Genomic DNA, 21,590 nt, shown 5'->3' on the forward strand with positions numbered 1-21,590 from the left:
CTCTCTCAGGGGGGCTGTGGCCCTGGCGCCAAGCAGGGGGAGGCAGAGGATGATGGTGAAGGAAGGGGGGGACACACGCGACACCCTGGCTGGGCTCGGGTGCTCCCGAGGTGTGGAGGGGCGAGGGCGGCCGGGCCAGCGGCGGGAACGCTCCCCTCAGCGGGAAGGGAAGGCCCGGCCCGCCCGCGCCGCCGCCACAGGCCCGCCAGGGGGCGCCGCCGCCTCCCGTACTTACGCGCGCGCTCTCTCTCTCCCCCCTCCGCCCCAGCCGTCGCCATGGTGACCGCTGGGTGCGTAGCGGCCCTTACGAAGCTGACGCAGTGGGCGGCCCGGCACGGGCGGGGGCGGCCCCTGCACGGGCGGAGGCGGTGTTAGAGAATCGGGGGGCCGCGAGGCCCCCGGGATGGAGGTGGCGGTGGCGGCGGCCCTGGCCCTGAGGCGGCGGCGGCAGAGAGGTGAGGCGGGAGGGCGGCGGTGACCCCCGCGCCCTGGATCGGCCCCGGCACGGGGGGGACGACGACGGGGACACGGCTGTCAGCCCCCCTCTCCGCACCGGTGGGGCCTTTCCTGCGGCGGGAGGGCAGGTCCCCGCGGGGCGTGAGGGGAAGAGGCCGCTGAGGCAGCTGTTGGGGTCCCGGTGGGCCGCGGAGGGGGGGGGGGGTGTCACCGAGGGGCGAAGCGGGAGTCGGTGAGGGCTGGGGGTGCCGGTGGTGCTTTGTTCTGTCCCGCCCTGGTCGGGTAAAGCGGTTGGCAGGTGCGGGTGGGGTTGGCGGAGCTGTGGCCGGAGGGAAGGTTTTCTTTGCCGGGCTGCGGGGAGACGGCGGGCCGGCTGAGCAGGGGCGGTGTGGGTGGTTGTCTCCTGCGGGAACCGCGTCTTTCCAGCTGGAGGGCCTCCTCGCAATGTGGCCTGCACCCTACAGAAAGAGGCGGTCCTTTGCCCCAGACAGGTGTGAGGGCTGATGGCGGGGTCAGAACTGGGACCCAAGACCCCAGTCCAAGCTGGCCTTGGCTGTGGGGGATTGGATAGGCGTTGCTGTCTGATCGTACAGGGAGAAGCTGCTGGTGTGTAGAGGGGTGGGTGTGACACATGGATTCTTTCTCTCAGCCTTTATTACTTCTCTACAGGGACGGGTATCTGAAACGGTTACCTGGCACTAAAAGTACTTCTGCCATGTGGATCTGCCACAGTGGGTGATGCGCCCTGACCATAGAAGTCCCCGGTTAAGGTCACAGAGACCTGCATGCTTGTAGAAGTAAAGGCTATATCGCTTTCAGATCTTATAGCTGAGATGTTGCCAGACTGCTCAGCCAGAATTCATGCTGTGCCCATTCTGGGAATTGGTATCTGCCGGTGTGTTTGGGACAGGCTTCAGCTGTCACTTGAAATATAGGAATGGGGATTGCTGAGTCTGCAGGTCCTGATACACGGGTTGGTATGTATAGCCAGCTCCAGGTGGGAAACAGCACGGTGATTGCCAAAGACAGTATATACAGCTTCTGGGACGCTGGAGTGTTTGTAGGTGTTGCATACTGAAAGCAGCAAATCTCTGTTTGATGGATTAGCCAGTGTGTTAAAGGAAATGGTTCTGAGGGAAAGTATAATCTCTGCCAAGGTGGGAAGGAGATTACTCACCTGCCAGGACAAAACCTTGTGTTACCTGGTGATGAGTTGCTATATCCTGCTCACTGTCATCTTCTGGTTAAACAGGGGGTTCAGTGTCTCTGAGCTTGTGTGGTCAGGCTGAGTGGTTTTAAAATAGTCGTGGTTGGGAGATAATGAAATTGTAGGAAGTGGCTTTTGTAAAGACCGAGTCTTTAATCTCTGAGTTTTATGGCATTGGCTTCAGTGAAATGTGTATGCAGTGGGGAAGTGTCTACACTGTTAAGGAGGTTAGTTTGTGATTGGGGAGGAAGGAATATCTATTGGACACTGGTGGAAAGCTTTCTAAATAGAAAACATTATCTGGGTGAAGCTATTTGTTGTCCTAGGTGTTAGCTTTCTGTGTCATAAAAGTTACATGGGGTTCTTAAAGCTGCTGATTAGATTACTGCTCAGCCCAGTGAATGTGTGTCAGTTTGTAGTGGACAGGCTGCCCAGTAGTGGCTAAAAGGCACAAGAAACTTGAACAGCATCTGCAACGTGGTAAATAATGCATATAGCCTGGAACTTGTGTAACCAAAACCCTTCAGAAAGGAGTAGGACAAATGTTCCCCTTTAAATCTGTATTTAAATAAGGGATTTGGGAGTTACCGTCTCTGCTGTTTTACAAAAATTTTACTCCCTCTATAACATGCTACAGAGTCAAAATCACAGATTCAAGGATATGAACTACATACGTATTGCTGGTACTGATTTTGATAGCGCTGATCAGGTTTGATCAGAATTCCATTTCAACTTAAGGCACTGGGCTGGATCCTTTTGACTGCTATCTGCAAAACCAAATCAGAAGTCAGAGAAACAAGGATTGCTGTAAGCCCCTGGCAGCTCGATCACTGCTGAGAAATGGGCAATGAGAAAGGCAAACGTCACTGTGCTGCATCCACCTGTTCCTCTTCTAGAGTCCTAGGAAGGAACAGTTGTGCAACACTGATCTGAGCGGTTAAAATTGAGAAACGTGCGCTCCAGGAAGAACAGTGGGAAGGATGAAAAGACTCCCTCCAATGAGAAAAACTTATGTTAAAAAAAATTAGAGAAGAGAAATAGGGTAAACCAAAATACTTGTCAGTCTGTTTCATAGGGAAAAAAAAATAATGTCGATATCAGACTGTTTAGAAGTGTTGAGAAGCCTTGCCTTCAGCAGATACTCAGTGCGTTTGCATTGTACTAAATTTTGTCAGTTTTACTTTTTATGAAACTTTTTCAAAGTTCCTATGAACAAATAGTTATGACAAAAAAAATCTGCTTTGTATGTAAGTGCACCGATGTGCTCCTGGACTTTGGGTGGGAATATAAATGTCACATTCTTTGTGCTATGTCCACCTTGGTTTGTTCTAAGAAGAGATTTTTATGTATCCCTTAAACACTGTGTACATCTAACCAGAAACCGGAGACATAAACTTGCAAGCCCTCTAGCTGCCCTTTGATAGATTCACTTGACTTGCATGTTTTTATCAGTCTCACCTGTCTTTGCTTCCCTCTGTAAAACAGTTTGGCATTCCCCATGGGATCTGAGCGTACGAGCTGTGAGTTGCCATGTAATCCATGTGAAGTTCAGGTCATGTCTCTATTTGTGATGTGACCTTTAATCCTAGGGTGCTGAAGGTACAGATGTTTAATGGCATTTTATACTGCCGAGTATAAAAATGGGCAGAGGGGTGTTTCCTGTGCAACCTCATCTTAGAAGTGAATTAATTTTGCGTTAGCTCATCAGAACTAGGTCACTTTGGTTTCTGAGTTGCAATAAAATTGAACGGATTTGCAAACAAGAATTACACACTTCTTCCAAGCCTTTGTGACTTGGAAAACTCTCCTTAAAGCAACATAAATACCAATCTTGGTTTTGTGGGTCTTGTCCAGGCAAGGAACAGCAAGCTGGAGACCTGTAGGAAATACAAGACTGCTACTTGAGAGAGTAAACCCCAGTGTGCTTGGTATGGTGCTCAGCTTGGGCGGGGGGATAACAGCCTGTGAGGCTTTGAGTCATTTATAGGCCTGCCTGCAGTTTACTAAACTTTCTTGCATTAAACCAGCAGTGATTCGTTCTGTCTTCAGACGGGGGAAGGATGTTTGAGGCTTTTTCCTTGGGTAGCAAAGTTTTATATCTACCCTAGAACAAGCAGCTTTTACTTTGGGGAGTCTGCTTGCACTCCGCTTTTCCTCTGAGAAAACAGCATACTCTGCTTTTCAGCTTGCCACCTAGGTAGCAGTAGATAATACTTGGTTAAAGCTAGCAGTCTCTCTGATTCTGACAGTGATCCAGCAGATGAATAAGTACATCCTGAGCTGGATTCAGTACTGGAGTTTGAGGAAGTTACATTTAAAGAGACAGCAATTGAGATGCTTGGAAGAGTGGAACTATTTTCATCTGCTTTTAGAGAGCTAGGGGAAAGGAGTTTATGAAAGTGCCCTTTGTGCTATCAGGAGCGTGACAAATGGACTCTTGGGATCTGTGGATAGCTTTGGGATGTTTATTCTTGCTGGAATAGATTCTTTGAGTAAATCAGACTTTTAACTTGAAGCTAGTTTGTGAAGATATTTTCTTTATTCTGCACTGCACATATGTGATACTGTAATTTAAGTCTTCCAGAACAAACATACATGGCACATGTTTCACGGTGGTGGGAATCGTTGTGATGCTTCTAGTTAGAACTCCATTGCTTTACTTCCAAGCTAATACTTTGTGTGTTTCTAAAGAGAAATCGGAAGAAAAATCTTGAAAATTTGCCAGGTGCAGTATCTGTCTGGCTTTGAACTTTTAAGATGGAAGAAACTGAAATTATTTTTCTGATTTTTCATAAGAAATGGAAAGTTTGCCTATTGAAAAACTAAAATCAAATTGCTGTGTTTTTTAAGAGCACAAGTACAGTTGGGAGTTGATAGTCTACTCACAGGGCACAGAAATAGACTCTAGAGTCTGCTCCCTTTGTGCAACCATGTTGATCCTGCTTACTAGGTCTCACTCTGCTTTCCAATAATACAATATGTTTTTTGTCTCCTACAGCTGCAATTGCTCTGCCTATAATTCTGTAGTGCAAGATGCTAAGCACTCTTATTCTGCTTGATTGTTTGGGTGCATGAGCTTAAGTCATGGTGCCTGGTATCTTGATCCTAAGTTCGTTATAAACTAAGTGTATGTAAGAATGTAACCATAACTGATCTATTAAAAAAAAAAAAAGTCTAAAATACAGTGAACTAATTAACTATTTGAAGCACATTTACAAGCTTTTAAAGCATGATAATGACGCATGTGAAAATTGATGGGTTTGTATTTTAGAAGCAACATATAGTAAAGTGGAATATCCTAATGTAAATGCATACAAAATTTGTGTTTAAATGCAAAGCATAATGCTGCTGTATCTTGCTGATGATTTCAAATAAGAGGTAGAATTCCTACTGAGCTTTAGAAAAATGTGCCCTCTATCTTCAGTCACTTCTCTTTTCTGTTCTCTTCCTTCTTCCTTTTTATCCTTTTCTCCCTTCCAGTGAAAGGGGTGTAGGTCCCTTAGCTTATACACTGGATTTGTTTGAAAAGATGTAAAGATGTCAAGCTAAAAGATTAAATAAAAAAGGTTGCTGATTATTTTTCTCTTCCTCGCAGCAAGACTAGAAAATCTGCATGGCAAGCAGAGACTGCTTGACTAACAGGGAGTTTTGTCATGAGTTCTTAACCCACAAGCTTCCAGTCTGTCTGCTTTTACACGAATGCTCCTTTAACTGGGCTAGTGTTCCTGTAGACTCTTGCAGACCACTGGAAGTCCTCCTCTTTCCCCCTCCATTGGAGTTTCTGTCCCTCTTTGAGGAGGCCTGGCCTTCTGGTCTCCTTCAGGTTGACTACAAATGTCTATAGAATTGTGTGAGAATTCATGGCTTTTTGTTCAGTTCAAGCTATTAACTCAGTAGCCAGCCTACTTTGGTTCTTGCGTATTCCCTTTGTGTGAAATTAAAACAAGTGGATTCCTCAGTGATGTCTCTGACCTTAATACGAATTTCTTCCTGAAAACAGGATACAAGAAGCATTCTAGAGTTGTAAAAATTGTAGTTTTCCTCATGTTCTTCACTTGCTGTTTTGTCAGGCAAAGGTGCTGTTCAGCAAGCAATGATAAAAAACCCAGTGCAACTAACTTCTCTAGTAAGCTAGTAAGATAAATTGTCTTCTGTTGAGTTGTTTAAACTGATCTCATTTCCATAACCTTATGCACAGATCTATATTGCTGCATCAGCAGTAATCTGGTGATGAAAAGTCCTCTTCTAGCACATACCTGCAGAGGACTGCTGGTAGAGTTATCATGGGTGGAGTTTGTGCCTTTTGTGTGTTGTGTGTATTTTCTAAATGCCTGCTGTTTCAGAAGAATAGAATCATAGAATCATTTAGGTTGGAAAAGACCTTCAAGATCGAGTCCAACCATTAAGAAGTTTTGTGAGCTCCTTCCTTTAGATAAAGGATTGTGTTGCTGCATGCACTTCCATTTTCTCTGATTTTTCCTCAGAGTGAGAATGTCCTTGTCCCCTGAGGGGGTACTAGCTGAGAAAGCTGTCAGGCACAGGAATTGGTGTCAGTCCCTCTTCCTCAGCATTCTGGTTTCTGTCTGGGCATTGGCGTCTTTAGGGGTGAGTAAGCACTCGTGATCCTTTTCAGGAGTTTGTTCTCCCACTGTTGCTGGTGGGATAGTTTATTTGATACAGTTTGGTGCTCTGTGATGTGCACGATGGGAAGATTTGCTTGGACCATCTAAACAATGAGTGTCATATTATTGAAGAGCTTGTAACTCTTTGCTGAATGAGAGCAGAGACTTGCTGATACTGAAATTGATTGTATGAGATGCTCCTTCTTGTGAAGACACAGTAAGATAATTTTAAACAGTGTTTATGGTTACTAGGAGTAATTAGCTAATTGATAAATATGAGAAGGCTACCTTAAATGAATAGGTGCTCTAAGCATTTGCCATGTCTGTCTTCCTCTGTAATAACTGTTTCTTCTTTGATTTGTTGGTCTAGATGTATGGTTATCAGCACAGACCTGAGAGGTGCTGAGTTTAGATCCAGGCCAGCTTCTAGACTGAGTCCTTATTCTTTTCTGAAGAACAAATGTGCAAATGGTGAATCCCTTAGGCCACCTTAAATAAAACTGAACTGGATAATAGGAAGAAACAGGGAAATTCAGGACCTTGCAGTTTCATTGCAGTAAGTACAATAGAAATGGTGAGGCTGGTTTGAAAAAAAGCTCCAGAGCATTTCTACACTGAAAGGTTTCCATTCAGGTCTGTTACACTGCTCCATGTCTGTTAGAAGTTGGAATTTACACAGCTCTGCATCTTTTAGAAAGAAGAATGAAATTTAGTATGGTGTCATGGCTTGTCATTTTGGCACAGATCTGTGTAATGTGCTTGCTGGTGTTTACAGCCATAGATACAGCCTTGATGTATTTTTGGAATATAGATTCCAGCTCAAAAGTCTGAGCTTCTGGAGGCTTGTCTTCCCCATGTGATCTGCCAAATGATCCTGCAAAATTGTGCTCTTTTCTCTCATGGGAAATTAACTCTTTCACCTCCCATAAAATAAGAGCAAGTCAGATCCTTCTTGTGAGTTTGCAGCATCTCAGCCAGCCTATGACTGCCCTGAATAAAGTGAATCCTACCTTCTTGTGTTGTCTTGCATACTATATTTCTTGGTCATATCAGGACTCCTTAAGTGTTCTTCATTGAAATGCAACCTAGTGCTGTCTAATAACTTCCCTTTATGCTTGTCTTGTCTTTGTCAGGGTCCAAAACGTGTTCTTTCCTTTTTGAAACACAACTCGGATTTTGGTGGTTGAAAATTCAGATGTGGCAAGTAGTAAATGAAGTGAACTCTGCAACTCTCCATTGCTAAATGGTTCTGGAACAGTAAGTGGTTCAGTTTTTTGCTTGTCTGCTGTTGAACTCAAAACAAGACCTCTTTTAAAAGTGCACTGGCCAGTCTTCACGAACTTCAGCCTCAGACACTCTGGAGATGGCAGTTTTTCTAGCCAGTGGTCTGTCTCTTGTTCCAGGATAACTCTGTGAAGATGATGTGTCCTTCCATTTCAGCAGTCCTGTCTGACTGCTTTACCTCTCAGCCAGATTTAACCTTTTAAACTACAGTACCCTTTTTGTGACTCTGTTCTGTCTGATTCAGTTGTTTGTCACCATCTCCATGGTATCCAAGCATCCGCTAACGACAACTGCTTCACTAAATGAGAGCATTCAGATATGAACCTCTGTATTTTTGCTTGGAGGGGAAACGTGCCTGTGATCCCATGTCAGAGGAAGCAAAAAAGTTACCATTTGCTCTGCTGAATGGCGGATATAAGTCCTTAAAAGAAAATGAAGCAGCAGTAATTTGCCACTGAAGTTCTCTCTTAAGTTCCTGTTACAGTGTACATTCTTTTTCTTTCCTGAATAGAGAATAATGACAGATTTCTTTGAGAGATTCTCTGTGTGCTGTGGGATTGCTCTTCCCCTCACCTTTGTCATTTTCACTTATTTTCTAGCAGAGAAAGAGGCTGCTCTTTCTTTTGAAGTTTTCCTTCCGAGGTTAATATGGGGCTAAAACTATTTGGCAGATGAATAATAAAGCGCATAGGAAGCGAGAGATGCCTTTCCTGAGATGTTACGTGCATGTTCTAAAACCGGAAAGAGTAGAGCTTTCCTCGAACTTCAGCGACACAAGAGGAGTGCAGGGCAAAATGCCTTTGTGTAATTCCAGTGGTAAAACTTCATTCTGCAGGAAGCCATGGGCTTCTTTCTCCAGAAGCCCTTTCCCCTCTAAATTTCATGCCTATTCCTGGTTCAATACTTTGCTTTTGTAAAACGGTTTTTTTATCCTCATTGATTTTTTTTTTTTTAAACAAAAAAAGGAACAAGCTTTCTTTCAGATCTGAGAGCAAACCCTTTTGAACACCTCAGGGGCCATAATTGAATTTAACCCAATAGGAAATGGGGACATCCACAAATGCAGTGTTGTCCTTGGTTCTTCCAAATGTTACTGGCCTGGAAGAGTCTGAGATAAAGAACTTTGCTGGTTGCATGTAACTATTATTTTACCTTGCTTTATGGGACCCCAGCTCTCTGCTGGTGGGAAAGAGAATTTATCGATTCTCTAAAGTCTTGGTCTGACTTTGTCTCTCTTTTGGGTGAGGGCGGAGGAATTAGTACAGGCGGTTTTGGAGGTGGGAACCACGTAGGATGCTGCAGAAAATGCTCGTTCTTCTGTGAACGGGTGGCTGAGTAAGTGTGGTGCATGCATCTGAAGTGCCTTGTGGGAGCCTGCTGGTAATATTTACAGAGTTTGTGAATTTGGAGTATGCGGTGTATGAGTTTGCATGCAAGCCCAGAAGTGTCAAGTATGTTTAATTTGCCCCAGTGAAGGGGGGTGTGTCTGTAAGCTTGTTCAGGGAGGGGTGCAGAAAGCCTGAAAATCAATCCACTGTGAGTTGGGTAAGCGGGTATTTGGGGAGAAGAAATATGAATATGCATACTTTAGCAGTTTCTCTATAATCTAGTGTGCAAGTTTGCAGGATGTGTATTTGTATATGTGTATGCCATGTACTTCTGAGTGGTTAGATGTGCATTGGGGAAATGAACAACTCTACCCATGCCCTTCATAGTGCAAGGAACCTATGTTTTGTGTCCCTGGTTTTACTGGCTCCTTGGGTGTTCATTTCCTGGAATGGCTTGAAAGCCTCTGGTTAGGAACTCTAAGGTATGTTGCATCTGACCTTTATTCTTTGGGACATGCAACACCTATTTTGTGATTAGTTGCCCTGACTAGGTCCTCAAGGGGATGATATCACCACAGAAATAGTGATTTTTCCTTCTACTGGGAGTGGTAAAGAGCAGAGGAATTCAGCCTGGTGCTGTGTGTTCTTTGTCTGACAGATTGTCACATCCTTGTTCTCCTGCGCTGTTGTGTGTGTTTGGGCCTGCTGATGGAGGAGCTGGGGGTGCCTGGGTGAGGTTAAATGGATGTTTTGAGACAGTAAGGCATTAGCGGAGAAATAAATTGATGATGGAAGTGTCCAGCATCGGGGACAAGAAAAGGAAATGAGCGTTTGTGGGACTTGAACCTTTGTGCGTGATGTGAACTGAAAGCCTGATAAGGACTTGCTGCCACTCTGCATTTTGAGGTTATGCTGTAGAAGCTGGGGAGGCGATGCAGCAGATCTGTTCAGAGCTGCTTTAGTGACTCTGAACTCTCAAATATTTGAGTCGAGAGTGGAAGGAAAATCACTGTGTTTATTCTCTGAAATGAGTATGCATGCTAATACGAAGTGTTAGATTACTTTCTAAAGTTATGTGACCGCTACTACTGAATGTACAGGGTGCTTGTGTTAGCTACTCTGAGGTAAGTTGGCTGCGTAGGCTGAGGAAGAGGACAGAGTTGCCCAAGGGGACATGGAAGTGTCTCCAACACTGAGTATCCTGGACTGTCCTTCTCTGAGCTACCTGAGCTAATTACTCTCTTAAAACATTGCAATGTTGTGCAATGGACAAGTCAGTGTCCTTTATGTCCGTAGCTGCTGTTGTATTTATCCTATGAAAACCTGGTTTTCTGGCTGCTCTGCTCGTCTTTCTTTTCTAGTTAACTCTTTTCGTTTGTTACAAACAAAAAGACTTGAAAGCAGTATAATGCATGGGTTTTTAATTGAACAGAGGACAGCAAGAGACAGCTCTAGTCTTGCTTCCCACTTAAATGTGTTCATAAGGAATAAGGCCTTTCATTTGTATGATCGCAGTACTAGACAAAGAGGCATGATTTTTGGTAAATAACACAGTTGAACTGAAAGGGAAGAAAGCACATTGGTTCCTGTTGCTGTAGCTGCAGGTCTTTTGCATTTTGTGTCACTACTCTGTATATCGTGCCTGTGAAATGAAATCCTTTTGAGTGCAAAAGCATGAAAGGGTGCGGTTAAAGCAATCGGGAACCTTTTCACTTTAAATTACCTGATTTATGACATGAAAATCTCAATGTTAACATAGATTTGTTTTGCAAACCATTCGACTGTAAGTTACCTGATGTTATGCCAAAACACTCCCTCTTGACTAGCATGTGAAAAATACAGCTCTTGAGCCTCTGGTCTAGACCACAAGGGCTAAACGCTCCTGAAGAAAGAGTAAGTTGAACCTTCAGTTCTTTCAGCAGGCACTACTTCAGTAACATGCTTCATTTAATGTCAATATTTGAGGAAGTGTTTTGGGTGGGGAGTGTGAGTGAACCCCCTTTTCTCTTCCGGTTCTGTTCTGGACTACTTTCATCATACCAGTATGTCTGGGCTTGCAGCTTTTGTGTTGACAGTATGAACTGCAGATTGGTCTTCTGCTTTCGCATCTGGACATGCAAGCCTCTCACTGCAGAGAAGGTGCAGTGCCAGAGGGTGGGATACTGGAACTCCTGGTTGTCCAAGCCTGGAGAAGCAGGAGATCCTGTTTCCAGAAAATGCATCCATCTGTTTCCCTGTACTTTAGATGAATATGCTGGTGTTTGCTCAACTGCTTTGCACCTGACTGCTGCCTCTGTGCAGGAATTTTCCAGGAGTTTGGATTTCACAATGGAGTTTTTGTGTAAACTGTGGATTTTTTAAGAGGAAAAAAGTGATGGATGCCTATTAGGAGAGAAGAAAAGGGAGGAAGATACGATTATCCAAGACTCATTGGCCCTCAGGAGTGTGTGGCTGTTGCTCCCTTTTTGTAGGAAGCAGGAGTAGAAGGGATGAGAAATGTGTTATCTTTATCTTTTCTTCAAATATGCATAGTGTTCCTGCTGCAGAGGAGCAAGGCTACCAAGACATCGTTAGGTATTTCTGCTGTTGGAAAAGGAGATGGGGTTGGAAGCAGTTGTGGCTCTTACGTTCCTATGGGAACAGATAGGAGATGCAGGGGCTTGAATTCTCAACTATAAGGGGATTTGTCAAGAAAGGTGGGAAAAGGATTTAATTTCTGATTTGAGTGGGAAACTAATATTCATTCTCTCCCCGATTTGGCTCCTGATTGCAAGTTTTTCTCTGCTGAAGAGGAGACAGGATTTTGTGCAGTGTCTTCAAGGCTGCTTCACTGCTCCATGGCCACAGAGTTAATTACAAGTTGGACAATGAGATGCATGAGTCCACCCTGCTGCTGTTTTACTGACTCAGCAGTTCAGTGCTCTATTTTATATGGCGAGGGGCAGCAAAAAGACCGCACACATCTGCTGGATGAGAGTGCAAACACAGCTCTGTTCCACATAGCAGTGGTGCTTGCGGAGCAGGGTTAGTAACCCAGTCTGAATGAATGCTCCAGACTAAACTATTTCTGAATCCACTTTTACCACCCCATTTAAAGTAGATAAGATGTTCAGGGCAGAGACATCTGGCTTTGTTTTCACTGCGCTGAGCTGTAGCCTGTTGTTAAAGCAATTCCTAGCGAATGGAGGACTTTGCGCAGTCCTGTCTAGCACGCCTCTCTTCCTGGCGAGATCAGCCGACATGCTGTAAGTAGATTCTCCCTGTTCAGAAAGGTTGGGTGGTATAAGATTCATGGTGTATCAAGGAAAACAGCTGCCTTATGTGACCTAAGAGGAATTGCAGTCCCAAAGTTAGGTTGCTCTGTCTGTAAATTGAAAATGAAATGGCAAAAAGAAAGGAGGTTGATTAACGAAGAGGTTTAGATTTCTAACAATAAGTGTTTTGTTTCCAGCTAAATTCAGTGGAAAGCAGGCACCTGCCTTGGGGTGGTGCCTTGCTGGCTCTTGGATGGGTGCAATTCTTGGTCACCAGGAACAGCTTTATTTTTTTAAAAGAGAAAAAATCTGGTGGCTTTGGCAGTTTGTCATGGTAGTTAAAGGCTCAGGGAAAGAAGGGGTGTTGGTCTTAAAATGGACCTTGTCAGGTGACTAAAACCCATCATTTTGCACTTACCTCTTGGAAGAAGTTCCCTTTAATGTTCTTGTATATACATAACTTTTTAGCTGCACATCCTGGTTCTTTGTTAGAAAGTCAACATAATATGACCAGTGAGCAAAAGTAGGACTGTGGCTCACACCTGCCGATCGTATGAGCAGTAGGTGTGGTGTTTGAGACTGCACAGGGATGCTTTGTCTGTGCTATGGTGAGTATTGTTTGCTGGTGCAGTGATAAAAAGAGGTGTTGGGGCCCCGACTGAAGCAGTTGTGCTTGGTGGAGCTTTTACCTTTGTGAACTTCCAGTGCCACTTCTGCCACTGTAGCTGTACTGTGGCTGAGTTGTGGCCAGCACATCTGGGGACTCCTGCCTGTAGGTTACTGTCTCTTATTATAAGGGGGATAGTTGTCAAGTCTTCCCAACCCCCAAAACTATGGGTTTTCAGTTAGTTTGTAGCTGGCCATTAAATATGATACCTGCTTGGTACTTAAAAATTTCACTGTGCTTAGTGCAAATAATACTATTTCTTCATAGTGCTTACACTTTCTGTGTTACCAATGTTGTAAAATGCAATTTGAACTAAGATCACTTAGGTGTGCAGAAAAATTTAAGTGCTTCACTTAAAGAATAGCTCTGCCTCCTTTGTAGCCTTCATACTGAGGGTGCTTGCTGAAGACTTGGAACTATTTAGAGAACATGATTTCAGCTTCCTTGGGGGGGCGAGGAGGGGCAGGGTGGAGCCCACCCTAGAAATGTGGGGGTTTTGAGCTTCTGTTCTGAACTGCAAAATCACAAAATTTTATCTCAGATTTCCCTAAAATTGGGATGGCAAATTTGTAGGCACTATAAGAAAAACTGAGTATTAGTTCTCAGTGTGTGGTTCTGGTACATGGCTCTTGTGTTCTCCAGAGATGGATAGCACAAAGGTCACTCTGCAGCCTTTGCTGGCAGCCTGGAGCAGGAACATGATGCCTGGTTGCTGTCAGCTGAGGGAGGGGTGTTAAAGCAGCAGGCTCTTGCTGTACTCATTTGGTGTCTTCAACTTCTTCCCCCCAGTCTCCTATTTGATGTTTCACTTCTGGATTCTTTGACTCCCATCCTGATAATGCTTTTGTTTTCTAAATCCTTTTCCAACTGGCTGGGTCAGAGAGTAAGTTGTTATTGTACATTTTGTTAGTGATTGCCAGTTCTGGTAGCCAAATGGAGGCAAGGCTGCTTCGGTGCTGTGGCCCAGATCCAGCCAAAAGTGCGGCTGAGCATTTAAGTCCTGGTAGGCTCGCACATACATGCACAACATAAACATGAATATATCTATGTATATGCTCTGCTGTGACAGCCCGGAGAGGAGCTAGGGCAGAGGCTCTGCTTCTCTGTCTAGGTTAATGGGGTTCCCCTGCCTGCTGTAGTGCCTCTGCTCCTCTGTGCTCATGGCAATGAGCCTTTGGTGGGGTGATGGGCCTGGGAGGAGCTGGGTGAGGGTGTTATTTGAGTTCCCCCACTTGCCATTTTGCCTCTGTGCTCCTGTGTGTTTAGGTGAGCTTTTTATCCCATAACCTAACACATATCAGACACCAGATTGTCTCTCTGCCCTTCCCCTGCTTCTTTCATGTACAGTCTATCACTGGTAGAAATGCATAATTTTTTCATTTTGCTGTGTTTGTGTCCTCCCTGGCTTATTTGGGTAATGCACAGGGAGAGAGGGAAGAAGGCATGTGTAGGCTGCTGGTATTGCAATTTAAAACCTACTTGTGGAAAAGGGAGTGGGGTCATTCTTGTCTTTTGTACACTTTTTTCCTTTTCCGGATTAACTTTAGCCTGGCAGCTGGAACACCTTTAAAGTTTCAGAGGTGCCAGGAGACATCATTGAACTGATGGTGAATTATTCACAGTGTCATTCTGCCAGTATTCTTATTTCCTTACTCCAGAGTTATCATTTTGGCCTATTGGTATCATTCATTCAATTGAAGTAGGATATTGTATGCTAGTGCACGCTCTTCTCCTGGACACTCTGATCCTAGCTGTGATTGAGGAGTACAGTGGAGGAAGGAAGAAGCCTGTGGATGTTCATTTTTTCCAGTTTAAAGAATGCTTGAATTCATCACGTGTTGGGCAAGTCAGTGCTCAAAACTGGATGCTGTAGCAGATTACATTCTCTGGGTCTGTCTGCTCTGCTGTTTTTGTCTTTACAATGAAAACAAAATCATAAATTATCTGTGCAGCTTTCTGCCACATCATGTATTGGATGCTGTGCATCCTAAGATACACAAAAGGATTAGTTGTTCATGTGAATAATAGCAATGCTAATATGTATAAATAAGAGTTCTTCATTATCTTGCTTCCAACAGTAACCTAATCACTAACTGGTTCTGATAATGAATTCCCCACACAGTGAAAATACTGCAATATTTTCATCAGGCACCCTTTTGTATGCACCTCTTGACATGTACCCCCAATGCTACAAGTTTCAAGGAAGGAATGCAGCAAATGGAACTGACTGATGGGCACCTGCACAGGGGAAAGGCTGGAGGTAGGTGGCTGTTTGACCAAGCATGGATTCTTGAGGTCACCAGAATTTGAATGTCAGATGTTAGAGGCATAGATTTTTTCACTGGAGAAAGCATGTTGCCTGTGGAGTGCGGGAAAGACTGTCAGCAAGAATGCCATGGAGGTATCTGAGAAGCTACCTGGCATCTAAATGCAGTTGTTGTGTGGTCTGTTATTAAGTACTTGGGAGATCCTCCTCTCAAAGAGATTGTGATTACAGCCATATTCTGGAGAAGAATTGGAGCCATCTGACAAGACTCTACTGTAGCTTTTGTCCTTGCGTACTGTTGTACACACAGATGATCTCAGACTGTGATTTGAAGAGAACATAGTTTGCTAGTCCTATGGGCTATGCTTGGTGGTCGGTGAGGTCCATGCAGAGTTTAAGTCGAACAAAATATTTCTGCAAGAATGCAGGCATAAGTCCTATTATTCCTTTTCAGAAGGGCTGGGAACATTTTCCCACATTGCCCAGAAAAGTACTGTAGGAAATCTCAACTTGAATGTTTGTGCTTGTCTTCAGAATTTAAGTGACTGAGTGAAGAAATTGAGGAAGAAAAGTAGCAAAGGATTATGATGCAGAAGAGCTCAGACCTAGGCTAGGCTTATGCCTTGATTATGCCTTAATTGGCTGGGTTAATTGCAATATGATATTGCTCTGAGGCCTTTGAGCTCTAATCAAGGATGAGGATCTGAATCAAGTACTATAACTGAAAAAGATGGAAAAAAAAAAAAGATATTTTTTTTTTTCAGGCTTTGAAAGTTTGCTTGTAACAAGTGAATTAGTTACCAAATCCCAGATCTTGTGCTTGTGATCTCTTCCAAGATTATTAGAACATTCTTACCAAGGACTATTTCGGGCATTTACTTCTGAAGCCCAGTTGAAAAGCTTGAAATAAATGGACACTTCATGGTTAATTGTAATATAATTAAAGGAAAGGGAAAAAAGTCCACACCTAGATAAATCCTGCAGAAGGCATTGCCACAAAGGCACTAAATTTAATTACAGGGATAATGATGCATTGCCTACAGCATAAGAGGAAAAAGTACTTTCTCTTCTAATAGCCTAAAACTGTGTCAGCTCAGAGCCAATCACTTGTCCTGAAGTATATCTGAATAAACAGCTTCTTTTTTTTCTTATAATCCTGTTTGGATTGTAAATTCAAGTGTGAAGACTCATTTAGCCTTTGAAATTCTTATCTGCTAGACTAGACGAAAGGTGGCTTCTCTTAGAGAAGTCAATTTAAAAATGCATCCTTTTCCAAACAGCTGTTGGATAGTGATACTTTCCATTTTCTGAGTATGAGCCTGCCTCTATTAGTAAGTTCTGTGGACAAGATTTGGGGTCAACTTCTGTTCTTTATCTTTCTCATTGATGGAAAAGTGAAAACGTTTTCCTTTGTTTTACAAAAACCTGCAAAGTTATTCATGTCTTAATTTTCCAATAAAAGTTAATTCAATAGAGAGAGAGAGAGATGTGAACTGGGACTGTCTGGCTTTTGTCCAGGATGTACAGCAGCCAGGTCCCAGAGCATTCATACTCACAGCTCTTGTATTTGTACCTGGGAGCAGAGAGCAAGCCTATATACAGCTCTGAGGATTACCATACTGATTTTCTTCAGGAAAGATGACATTTTTCTTGTTAAATTCAGACAGGTATGGACTTCAGTGATAGTTTTAGGAGAGCACATTATGCCAGTCCACCCTCTTTTGAAAAGAGAGTAGCCCAACAGAGTCACCTTTGAAAATAGGATGCTTTTTTTTTCTGGAGGGTCTGTAACTGGGTGCCAGGTGAGCTGTGTGGCTGGGCTGTTTTGTCTGGCAGATCTCTTCATGTGTTACTTGCTCACAGGTAAGATGGCCAGTCTTGTTTCTTTCTCTTTTGTAGTTCACTGGCACCAAACTGATGTCATTTAGACAGAACTTGTACCTAAATTTTATCCACTTCTCTCTGGTAGGGAGAAGATACCTAGCTCCCTTCCCAATCTGTCTTTTGTGATCTCTTCTCCCTTTCATCTTATTTTCATGATTCTGCTCTCTGTATTTTAGTAACCATGGTTTTGATTTATGTTCTGAATAGTCTTCTGCTGCTTTTTCGTACCTCCTACTGTAGTCCTGGCAGTCTGCAACACTGGAGTTGGTGGACTCCTGTGTGTGGCCAGTTCATGTTTCCTGCACTCCATTAGCTTGGGGAAGAATTCCTGATTTTTCTTTTGGTATAACCAGTTGTTAGCCATAGAAACAGACAGTTGCAATCTGTGCATTTCAGTTCATGTCTGTACAGCTGCTTGAAGCCAAGGAATGGTTTTTCAGGGTATTTCTACTGCTGCAGCTCTCCTCTTGTCACGTGGGATGTCTGCTTCTGCCTCACCTCCTTTCACCTCGCTTCTGTCCATCTTTGCTAAACTCATTCTAGGTATAGGGCTGGATGGACAAGCGGGTGGCGATTCTATCCTTGTAGTGACACATTTTTCTGGCTCCTACCAACACGTGCTTAGTGACTTTTCCAGCAGCTGCTAACAAGAGAGCAAGGAGTATATGGAAAAAGGAGCATGGTGGCAACAGGGAGAAAAATAAGTGTCTTCATGAAAATATTAAGGCAACCCTTGGGACAGGCTAGAAACACTTTGCTTACATTGTGATCTTACACAATCAGCTACAAGCTATGCCATACATGCATTTGTATGAAGGAGTATAGAGTGATCCCCACTGTCGGCTTAATATAGCCCCTTCATGTAACCTTCTGGAGCCAGAGTAATGAAATGAGCAGTACATAGCTTGTTATGTGATGTTCCTGTTAAAGGCCCAAGGAAAGTCAGCTAGAAAGTGTCCTGTGACTGGGATTTTGGAAGAGCTGTAAGGTAGAGTAAAAAGGTATAGGTGGTCAGTATATCAAGGGGACACCTGAAGGAAATGGGGGAGTGCTAATTTAGGAGAAGTGTGTGAAAACTTGGGCATGCTGTGAGGAGGAGATGCATGGTACCCTGGCTGAAGACAGGAATGTGTGGCTCTGTTGCCTGTAGGACTGAGTTTGTCAGATGTTTGAGGAGCAGATGATGAGATGGTAATTAGCTGTTCCAATTCCATGGTCTATAGTGATGAACCTACAGAGGAAAAATAGGCAGAAGTCTAAGCTCTGTGACAGAAATGAAAAAAAAGTTTGAGTAAATATGTGTAAGACAGGGTAAGAGTATTTGCAGGACTTGTAGCTGGAGAACTAGAGGACTATAGAACTTAAGTAGGAGATCATCTAAAATTGAGTTGTCTAAATAATTACTGAGGTAGAAACTGAATACTTGTCTACTGGCTCTCCCTGGGAAGCAGCAGGAAGGGATACTTGTTAGTGAGAAGTGGTTTGATGTATGTGTGCTGTGTAACTGCCAGGCAAGGCACAGCCACCAAGGGTCTGGAGGTTTTGTAGATGAGCGACGCGTGCAGATTATATGCTGTATGTGCGTGCAGAAGGTGCTGTGCGTGGGTGTTGCGGAGGAGGGATGTGTGTGCTGGTGTTTAGAAGTGTAGCTAATGGAGGTTCTGTCTGAAGAGAAGGGCTTTTTAGCCCTGGGTTATGGAGGGATGTATATAAGGCTTAAATATGACACAAGATCAGAGAAACCTGGGCTTGATTCATCCTTGTTTACATAAGCAAAATGAAAATAGGATTTCTGCCTTCTATCACATGCACCCAAATCTGAGATTCAGGAAGAGTCTAGCTACTTCAGTTTCGCAGGATTCAGCCCAGGATTTTGGTTTATCTTGCTGTGTCATTAGGGAAGCACTGGATGGGAAAGAATCTCTAGGAAAAGGAGGAAGCATTTGGTCTGCTTGTCCCAGTGATCAGTGGTCTGTAGAGGTGTGGGACCTGTGCTGTTGTTTGCTTTCTTGTGCCTCTCACAGCAGTGCTGCACATATGTGGTTACAGCATCTTTATTTGAAAGACCAGCTGGACAAGGTGGCAAGAGGAAAAGCAAACTGGTAAGTAACAGAGGAACTGCCTAGATCTGATTTCCACTGGGTCTGAATTTGGGACTTAATTTCCTAATCCAGGAGGGAGTTGGAGCTGCATGCGTGGAACAGATGGTGATTTTACTTCTTGCAGGCACGCTGCACTCTTCCTCAGTGATCTCCTCTGGGTTCCTAATGGACAAGCCTTTTGGGCTAGAGAACAGCTGTCAGCAGCTGGAAGAAGGAGCTCTGCTAGTCTCAAGATACTCCAGGGCATCTTAGCAACAAAAATGTGGAGAAATAGATGGAAGGCTGCAAAGCAATGTAATCAAGGGAAGCCACAGAATATGTGGAGACTGAAAAAGGAGTAAGAGAATGACAGAATAATGGGGGAGTGGGTTGCCAGAGGAGAGAAAAGATGCATAAAATCTAAAGGATTGAGTGAAGAGACAAGGGAGGCTTTCAGAAAGTGGTGTGCATAGGTGTGTTTGTGAGAACAGGACTGCTCTGAACATAGAAAGGTGCTGTTACTAGCAGGTCTGGGACTATGTATGAGAGAGGAGCTGTGTGTAAGAGAAGCATGTTGGTGTGTGCAGAACTGTGGAAGGAGGCTGCTCTTAAAGCTTATGTGTGTACAGAGCAGTGCAGACTTAAGAGGGTCTCTGTGAGGTGACTGGGATTTGGGCTCCTGCAGCACTGAGCCCTGGAGGGTGTTATTTATAGCAACAACCACTGAGGCAGGAAAAGTTTGCTCAAGCTGTCATTTGTGTGAGCCAGAGAACTAGAGTCTAGCTCTCTCTCCCTCCCTCCTGCTCTTGCTTTCTTCAGATTTTCACTGTAATTAGCAAGCTTTACATGAGCCGGGTCAGAGCTGGCAGCTTTCTTTAGAAGACTATGTTCTCCAGGCAGGAATAAGGGAAGATTTTTCTTCTGGGAATACTTAGCCTGATCCTTTGTTTTATTTCAAGGGCTGTTCTCGTGCACTGAGGTGGAAGCCACGCGATGGGAGGGGCAGAACCACATTTCTTCTGAAGTTGCAGCAGCAGAAGCCAGCATCTGAAAATTCAGAGTTAGGCTTTAAATGTTCACTTTGTGCTTAGGAGAGATAGAAAAATCTTTTTAAGATTCTAATTTGTACTAATTTGGGCTTGTCTAGGATGAGAAAATCATGTTAGTCAATACAAAGCTGTTCTACTGTTGTTTACCTTGAATGCCTGTTTCTGTTGAAATCTGAAAACCTTCCTTTTCAGTACCCAGAGTGATGGATTGAGAACAGTGGAGGGTCAGTGTACAGATACAGATGGTTAATATCTGTGTTTGTGACAGTGGCAATGCTCTGTTGTCACATGCTGTAAGGCTTCTTGCATGGTATATATGTAAGTGATATTATCCAAGTCAAGGAAATTTCCAGGCTGAAATTCACAATTCTCTGCTATAGGATTTTAGCAAATATGATGTGGTATTTATGCTATGTGGGGTGTACATTAAAGGTAGTCACTGCTGTGCTGACACTTGTGCTGGTAAAAATGCCTACCTTTGCCTGCACATGTGTTCATGCGTCCTGAGCAACACACACAGCCTTCACCAGATAGAGCTCATTACTTTGGTGTTTGATCTTTGCTTCATTAATGCCCCAGGGTAAACATTCAAGCTAAGGTGGATATACTCCATGATACGGGTACGTGGCCTGGATTTGTGCAAAGAGAAGCCCTCCTCTGGAAAGCAGCAGTCCTCTGGATATTAGGAGATTAGACTTCACAAGATCTTGTTGGAAAAAAATGGTTTCAGGGTTTTTTTTTGAGGTTACTTCTGTGAAGTTAGAGTTACACTGAGGAGGGGGGAACGATGGCAATATATAGAGTTAGGTTTCTAAATAGTATGCCATCAACATTGCTTTAGGTTCTGTTTTGTTTGTAAGAATAACTGATACTTCTGCTTGCAGTTTATCCTGATGTTAGATTAATTTTCAATGAAGGCTCTAAGAAATCCAGAGTTGTGGGCAAGAAATAGAAGAGATTCTGCTTAATAAGGTGCAAGGCTGATGCTCTCAGGAGGAATAAGCTATTGGAAGGTGGGAACCTGGTAAGGTTTGGGGAGTAATGGGAGAAGGCAGATGTGCATTTGCAATGAAATACAGACATGGTATTTTCAGGGAAATCACAGCACTTGAGAGTATTCCCTCTTTGAAATACTGCTGCAGAATGTTGGTGTCTGTCTACTGGGAGTTTCGTTTGAACATGGGAAGAAAATGGATTGGCGATCATGGGGGACTGGTGGGAGAAGTGGACTTCTAGGACTTCATGGTTTTGGAGTGACCTGTTAAAAGATAGTTGTGAAATGGGTTAACTGCATTTGTGGGGCTGTTTATGGGGAGTAGGGATGTCATGGGAGAACAGTTAGTAAAGGGCAATTTGCAAGTTGTAAGAAGCAATCCTTAGTGATGAATGACATGGAAAAACAGTGAGAGTTTGAGTCATTTACAATAACCTAGAGAGAGCTCTTAATTTCAGATGTCCTCCTGGGTGTTTTAAGGACGTGACCAGAATATGC

At 43.8% G+C, this 21,590-nt stretch overlaps 1 protein-coding gene across 2 annotated transcripts in view; it reads left to right on the forward strand.

Moving 5' to 3' along the window:
- The first annotated feature begins 324 nt into the window (after positions 1-324).
- Positions 325-21,590, forward strand: part of DAGLA (diacylglycerol lipase alpha) — a 68,508-nt gene continuing 47,242 nt past the window's right edge. Inside the window, exon 1 of one of the 2 annotated variants that reach the window (XM_069804259.1) lies at positions 325-455. The gene's annotated coding sequence lies outside the window, so the exon portion shown is untranslated. Of the gene's footprint in view, positions 456-7,435; positions 7,543-21,590 lie in introns of those variants that run through there. The other variant, XM_069804261.1, reaches the window with a different exon arrangement.

The sequence above is a fragment of the Haliaeetus albicilla genome, chromosome 16 (genome assembly GCF_947461875.1).
Source record: "Haliaeetus albicilla chromosome 16, bHalAlb1.1, whole genome shotgun sequence".
In the NCBI taxonomy this organism is placed as follows: domain Eukaryota; kingdom Metazoa; phylum Chordata; class Aves; order Accipitriformes; family Accipitridae; genus Haliaeetus; species Haliaeetus albicilla.